Source organism: Rhagoletis zephyria, unplaced genomic scaffold, assembly GCF_001687245.7.
Source record: "Rhagoletis zephyria isolate East Lansing unplaced genomic scaffold, Rhagoletis_zephyria_1.1 Rzeph_scaffold_05898, whole genome shotgun sequence".
Lineage (NCBI taxonomy): Eukaryota > Metazoa > Arthropoda > Insecta > Diptera > Tephritidae > Rhagoletis > Rhagoletis zephyria.
This window is the reverse complement of record NW_016162981.1, coordinates 661-8,788: the sequence shown is the minus strand read 5'-3', so window position 1 is coordinate 8,788 and position 8,128 is coordinate 661.

Genomic DNA, 8,128 nt, shown 5'->3' with positions numbered 1-8,128 from the left:
CCCCCCCCCTCATTCGAAAGGGGACAGTCGCCACTTTACGAAAAGCCCCACCCCCCCTTGGGGACCTCCCACAGACCCCTAGGGAACCGTTTGAAAATGGGGTAAAAACGGCATTTTCCGAAGCAAACTGAGCAGTTTGAAGTGGAATATAACCCAACTAACGAAAACCGTGGGATTTTTAAATAAAAGAAATTATCCCAAGTTGGTTATCAGGCGATTTGAAAAAAAATTAACTAAAAAAAAATTTAAGGAAAAAAAAATTAACTAAAAATATTGTGAAATTAAGAAAAAAGCGGCCGCACTTAGGGATTATAACCCTCACTACGTAGAATTCTCTTCTGTGTTGCCAAAGAAAGGGGGCTGAACACCTTTTGCAGAGAACACCTTTCTGCGTAGGCGGCCTTCGGCCACACTTAGGGATTATAACCCTCACTACGTAGAATTCTCTTCTGTGTTGCCAAAGAAAGGGGGCTGAACTCCTTTTGCAGAGAACACCTTTCTGCGTAGGCGCCCTTCGGACGCACTTAGGGATTATAACCCTCACTACGTAGAATTCCCTTATGTGTTGCCAAAGAAATGCTGGCTGGGTTATATCATATTTTCTTTTGTCTCTCATCCTTCTTGTATATTTAGCAGTTTGACAGCTAAACGCCGCCATTTAATTTGCATATGCAACCAAAGACAGACGCGTGGTTTTGAAGGTGTTTTTATTTAATAAATTGTGATTTATAGGTTAAAATTAAAGTAATTAAGAAAGTTGTAACAAGTCGAATAAAGTTTAAAGTGAAGGGGAATATAAAAATGTATTGGTGAAGTGGCTGCTTTAAGGAAAATAGGAGTGATAAAAGTACGCTAAATTCCGAATTTTACAAAAAAGGGCATATTTCAAACCCAATTTGTAAATAAATTAGTGACCAAAAATTACAATAGTGGATGTTAAAATAATGGGTAGACCCTTGGCTACAAGTGTGTGCAATTTTTTTTTTGGATCGGGTCACCCCTTTGGACGCAATACCCCGAAATAGGTGGGCCACTTACTAAACAGTACCCCAAAATTCTGTTCGACAGTGAAATAACACAAACGGCAATAACGCAAATTTGTGATTTGTAAGTATACAATTTTGAAAGTTCCCGTCGTCGCGGCGGTCCACGTTCGCGCGCCGCCCCGCGCCACCCCTCCTTTCACAATTATGTACTGGTGGTATTATAACCGTTTAGAAAAAGGGAAAATGATAAAATAACACTAGTTCACTTCTGAAACTGCTTTTTAATGTCCAAGTAATGGGAATTATTGCGTATGGTGTTATTGCATGCATCCCATCCATAGTGGAATTTACCAGGTGCCACAGCTTTATTTGAAAATTTGCCTATAAAATGTGACTATAAGGCAGCCGAATGTCAGAAAATAAACCGAGAAAGCCGTTTTATTACTTCATCTGTTTATTGCGACATGGTTCCATGAAAGCCGCGGCAGATGGACGGCTAGGCTAATAAAAGACCTAAAACTGTGGACCCAAAGAGAACATGGCGAAATAAACTATTACGTCACACAAATGCTGTCTGGGCATGGTTACTTTCGCAAATACCTGTATAGAATGGGAAAAGCCGAAGAGCCGTCATGCATATACAGCGACGCAGAAGAAGACGATGCCGAGCACACTTTTTTCAGATGCAAAAGATGGGAAACGGAGCGCAATAATCTGAAAGACCTTGTAGGACCAATTAATCCAGATAACGTCATCCAAGCCATGCTACATAGCGAAACTAACTGGAAGAACATAGCTAAATATGCAGAATACTTACTTAGAGTCAAGAAGCGGGACCTGGACGCAGGTGCACGGAGGGAACTTTAGTTAATGAGAAATATGGAACGCCACCCTGACAGGCTAACCTAATATTCGCGGCTGGCGTTTTGGTACGCATGCCGTCGAATTTGTTTTTTTGCGTCACCCGAAATTGACTTGCATGCGTTTGCATTTGATTTCATTGAGCGAAACGTCAAATCAAAATGTCACGCAGAACAAAAATTGGAAATTGAGTTAGCTTCATATGCACGCCGTTCAATTTCGGTTGATCTCATACAAGTTGCATGTGCATGAGAAATTTTTGACAATAACTTGGCGGCGTGCGTGAATATTAGGTTTTCCAGCAATGTTTATAACATCTTAAAAAGCATGCAGACAAAATTCATACAAAAGCGCTATGTCCAATATGCGGAGCAGTTTTAAAGACGATGCTTTTCCTATATTTTGTTAGACTTTTCATAAGTAAAAATATTACTTTCTTCATATGAATTATATCGCATCTTTTGTTTAATTCAAGGCCTATCAAACAGGTTTAGATCATTTGAGCAAAAACAACATTTGCCTGTATTTTGTTGTTGCTTCTGGTATCGAAGGTGTCAAAAACTGTTCTGATATTTTTCTTCTACATCAAAGCGTGCCATGCGAAATACGAAAAAGGTAAAGAATTAAAATTGAAAAAATGAAAATTGTTGCAACTTTCTTTCTTAGTAAATTGGTTCGCTTCTCGCAGCATTGATCCATCCTGTGCCAGGCCCAGTAATTCAGCGGTTGTGCTGCTGATTTGGGCGAGCTTTCCAAAAGTTGTTATTTAATTGCTGGTTTTGTGTGGAAAATGTTTCACATGCAAATAGATTTTAACAATTAAGAATTTTTGTGAGAAGAAATGTAAAATATTTGACATTTTCGAGAACAAATGATTTGAAAAAAATCAAATCAGCTGCTATACTGATATTACCTGTTCAATCCCAGCAAACATTTGGAGTCATAAATGAGTCTTTAAGGAGTCCCATTTCGGAGCCTTTGTGCTCATAATGAGCTCATTTAAGAGTCCGAAATGAGGGTGTTTCCCTTCCTGCGTAGGTCTATTGGCTTTATTCTTCAACTCTCTTAATGAACTTACTTTAGAGCCATGTTAGCAAGGAATTCATTTCAAATACTGTTGGATATTTATATACAAACCTCTGCGCATACATATATATGTACATATATTGCAGCATTCATGTAATAGCAGTTGCTGCAGCTAAATTGTGTTTATTTTTCCTTCCTAATTATTTTTCATATCTGTATAAACAAGTTTAGATATAAATTTCTAGTCGTTATTGTTTTTATACTGGCACAAAGTGCTGGGTCATAACTTGGATCATATATGACTCCTAAAAGATTCATATAAGAGTAAAAAAATGTTTGTTTTTGAAACTCATATTTCTTACTTACCTAGGACTCCTTTCCGACTCATATATTCTGAGCGCTCAGAATATGTTTGCGGGGATGTGCCTTGGTTTAATTGTATTTTTGGAATAAACAAAGTTCTTTTTCCTTCTGTCAGTAAACTGTTTTTTTTTACAAATAGTATAAATAAGCAATGGGAAATAAAGCAAAACTCAGATTTTGGTATTATTTCCCATTTAAAAGTGAAATAAAGCAAATTTTGCGTTATTGCCATTTGTGTTATTTCCCTCCAAATTATAAGTTTCTATATATGTATGTATGTATGCACAGTGCCGCACTAATTTATTGGCAGAGGGCATCTTTCATAATGTCTGCAACGTGTTTCACTTGATTTTCCTCGATTTTTTTTTATAAAAATATTGTTCATACCACTACAAAAAACATTAAAAAAGTATCTCAACTTAGCGCAAAACTAAGGAAAATTCAATAAATTTGCATAAAAGTCGACATTTTAGTATAACAAATTGCAAGTTTAAACTGAGTAAAAAATCTTGTTGATTTTTGGGAATTTCTTTGCAGGTAGTTTCTTCGAAACAAACAAAAAATATCGAACATACTTTGTACTTCAATCATTTTAACCGGGACACAATTATAAATTTTGTTTTTACTATAAGGCGTATAGTGTCTATTATTAAATAGAATACATATATAAAATCTAAATTTTCAAAATTTTTTTTCTTGCCGGAAATCGGGACATTTCGCGTCCCGGCAGGCATTGTACCGGGACATAGCTCTTAAAACCGGGATAGTCCCGCCGAAAACGGGACGTTTGGCAACCGTGCATACGAACCAATTTTAGCGTAACCCAGGACCAACAACGTGGACGTAGTGGTAACTTGGCTCCTTTAATCTCTTTTTGTATTTTAATTTTCTGTTTTTTATTTTTTTTTATTAAGGCCAAATTCACAGTGCGTAGCTAACTACAGATTTTTGTACTGAAAATCTGTAGTTAACTGCCGATTCTGAGTTAACTACGCACTGTGTATTTGGCCCCAATAGCCCAGTTATGCATACTTGCACTGCTATACCATTTTTACGTAAAAATCAAGACCCAGAATTCTACATGTTAAGTGCTATGCGTTGGGTAACCGCTTACACGCAAAGTCCGTTTAACAGATTCTTATGTGACAACTCTCATGCTAAGCTAAGTATGCATAACTGGGCTATAAGTGTTTATCTTATACCTCTCCCAAGTTTGCGAGAATGCGTGGTAGAGTGGCTCTCCACTTTGACCAGTATCCGAATCCGCCATTATTTTCTATAAATTGAACACATTCTTTAACGTGGGCTGTTAAAACATGGATTTTCAATGATACAGAGAGAGCATTTAAAGCGTGTTGCGCCCTATTCAGCTCATCCAAATAAATATCTAGTTTTGGCCTACTTTTCCAGATGTGAAACTACAATCAACAACTTTATTCATCATTACGGAAGCACTAAGCTTATGAGCCTCGTTGAATAATTTTCTACATGCATTGACTTCAAAACAATCTCCATTGTAGTTTTGGGAAATGATTCTCAATTTCGATGGCCATATCAAAGCTTTATCCCTTCCCAAAAGGAGTACTAAACCTTTCCAAAAAAACATGGTTCACAAAACCCATTAACACATGTAATTAAGGAATTATACATTTTTCAAAAACAGTAGTGTCATCACTTTCCGTAAAAACGTTAATCACATTTGAAAAAGTAGGGCCAAAGCTAGATATTTATTTGGATGAGTTAAATAAAGCTTTAAGTGCTAATGAAGGCGTCTCTGTATCATTGAAAATATACATATGTTTTAAAAATCCACGTTAAAGAATTTCTTCAAGTTATAGATAATAATAACGGATTCCAACAAAATTTGGTTTGGACTTTTATAACTTAAAATTTTAAAATTTAACAAAAATATTCAACAATTTTTATGAGCTTGAGGCCGTTTTTAGTGAAAACTTATTGTGGAAAAGCAACAATAATTTGAAAAAATTGTAGAAGTGATAGCTATTTCGGAAATCAACACATTTCCCCATCAGACTTCTTTCAGTAAGATTCGAACCGACGATCACCACTGACTCAGCCCGTTGCCTACGCACTGTGCTAAGTTTGCCTTGTTAATTCTTGTTGCTTATTTCCACTATTTCACTTTGCTAAGCCAACTACAATCAAGCGCAGCTATTCCGCTGCAATTCACTTGATCATGTGGTTGTTGGTTTTGTTGGTTTTTGTTAATATTTCTATTATTAGAATGTTTAACTTTTTAGTGTGCTCGTCCTTAAGTTATTTGTTTTTGTTATTTTTATGGCCTTATAACAATTATATTCAACAATTTTTATGAGCTCGAGGCCGTATTAAATGCAAACTTATTGTGGAAAAGCAACAATAATTTGAAAAAATGGTAGAAGTGATAGCTATTTCGGAAATCACCACATTTCCTCATCAGACTTCTTTCAGTAGGATTCGAACCGACGATCACCACTGACTCAGCCAGTTGCCTACGCACTGTACTAAGTTTGCCTTGTAATTTCTTGTTGCTTTTTTCCACTATTTCACTTTGCTAAGCCAACTACAATCAAGCGCAGCTATTCCGCTGCAATTCACTTGATCATGTGGTTGTTGGTTTTGTTGGTTTTTGTTAATTTTTCTTTTATTAGAATGTTTAACTTTTACAAAAAAAGGCAAATCGACTTACATTAAAAGAAAAAGAAAAACTTAAAAACAAACTAACATGCTAACATATTGCAAAAGGAGAGCAATTACAACAAGAGACTGACGATAGAAATGCTACATATAACTAACACACCGACAGAATTAAGAATAAATTACAAAACGGACACAGAGAACGTAGCTCATGCTTACAGACACCTGATCGATAAACCAAAAAGAACACAAACCAAAATCAGTCGAAGTCCAGCCACTTGACAGCATAGGATGAAATCATCTACGCAAAAATAATTTATATTTTCTTTGGCGTTTTGTGCTTTTTGTTAGTTTGTTTTTAAGTTTTTCTTTTAATGTAAGTCGATTTGCCTTTTTATTGAAATTTGTTGTATTCTAAGTGTTTTTGTATTTAGAGTCCCTGAAGATGGAAAGGTTTAAAATAAATCATAGAGGCATAATTTATATTGGAAATTAAGTGCTTTTTTTATATTTCTATAATTGTATTATAAAATTCATGAAATTCAGACGGTATATAGCGTTTAGTGATCATTTGCTGGAGATCATCCACTTTTGTTTTTTTTTTAAAGGCATTTTTTCCCTTTAAGCTTTATGCAATTCATATTGTTTTATAGTTAACCATTCAAAATTTGTTTTCAGTATGTTCAATTTCAATTAAAATAAAGTTCATTAAAAAAAAATATGTAAACCCACGCTTAAATCTTTGTAGAAATCTAATAAAAAAATCAACTAATCTTCATTCAAATTTCAAACTTATTTACTCAGAAGTGTTAAAATTTTTTTGAGTATGAAACTTTATAGCCGATTCAATTGTAGTGTGATAATGTGCAAGTTTCAAGAGCCTTAAAATTACCTTTGATTCTTTTTATCGCATTTGCTCCCATATAACGAATAAACACAATTTATTTTTATTAGGAAGAAAACCGCAACAACGGAAATATTTAGCCACTTGAACCTTGCACATTATTGCAATAAAATTGAAAGGGCTTTAAATCTATATACTAAAAAAATTCTGAGAAAATAATTTTGAAATTTGGATGAACATTTTTAGATTTTTTTTAGTTTTCTACAAAGTTTTAAATTTGGGTTTATATGGATTTTTTCAAAGAATGAACTTTATTTTAATGAAAATTCTTTAAAAAAAAAATAAACATAAGTGGAAAACAATATCACTTTAGAATGAGGTGCTCTTGATATGACTGCATGTACATTAGGGTGGTCCAAAAACAGTAAAGTCGGAATTGTAATGCTCTCACCCCCTAGGTTTGTTCTATATAGAAAAAAGCATACCCCTATTTTTTATTTTAAAATCCAAAAATATTTAGAGGTCGCTCAAAGCGCTCAAAGTTTTCCATGTGTTTTTATAAGCATGGAGAAAAACAACTTTTCGTAGAAATGGTATAGAATTCTTGAAAATTAATATTTTTCGATCAGAAAACTCTGGTTCTCTTCAGGAGACTTACAATAATAATACCCAATTATTTATTTAACCATTTTTTAATACTAACGACTTTTTATTTGTCCCCCCATTGCATTTTTCGGGGTTTTTGTGGGTGTTTGGCGGAATCTTCTGCAGATGAAAAGAGTTTTCCGATAGAAAAATATTAGTTTTTTTTTGAATTCTATACCATTTCTGCGAAAAGTCTTTTTTCCACATATAAAATACATGGAAAACTTTGGGCGCTTTGAGCGACCTCTAAATATTTTTTGATTTCAAAATAAAAAATAGGGGAATATTGTTTTCGGTATAGAACCGAATAGAATTCCGACTTTACTTTTTCACATGCATTTTTGGACCACCCTAATTTACATATATGTTTCTCGTGTTTATAAATAGATTCCCTGAGGAAGACGCGAATATGCACCAAAACAAGTAGGAGGAAAATAAACGTTTATGCTATTTGTAATAAAATACCGAAAAGCTCCATACACAAAACATTAAACTTTCAGCTTAGTCGAGGAGAAATAATTATAACATACATGTATGTTTGGTTTTTGTACGGCTGCTGGTACCACTTTATATGAATTCGCTACTATTCTACGCGAGAATCTGAAATGTGCTACTCTTCCACGCAAAAATCTGAAATTAGCTAGTCTTCCACGCAATTTAATTTAATTTTATCTCTTCTTTTTTATTTTTAGTTTTTAGTTCAAATAGCTCGCGCGAAATGCGTATTTCTGCAACTTATTATTCAATGGGAGGATGGTTCCGTGCG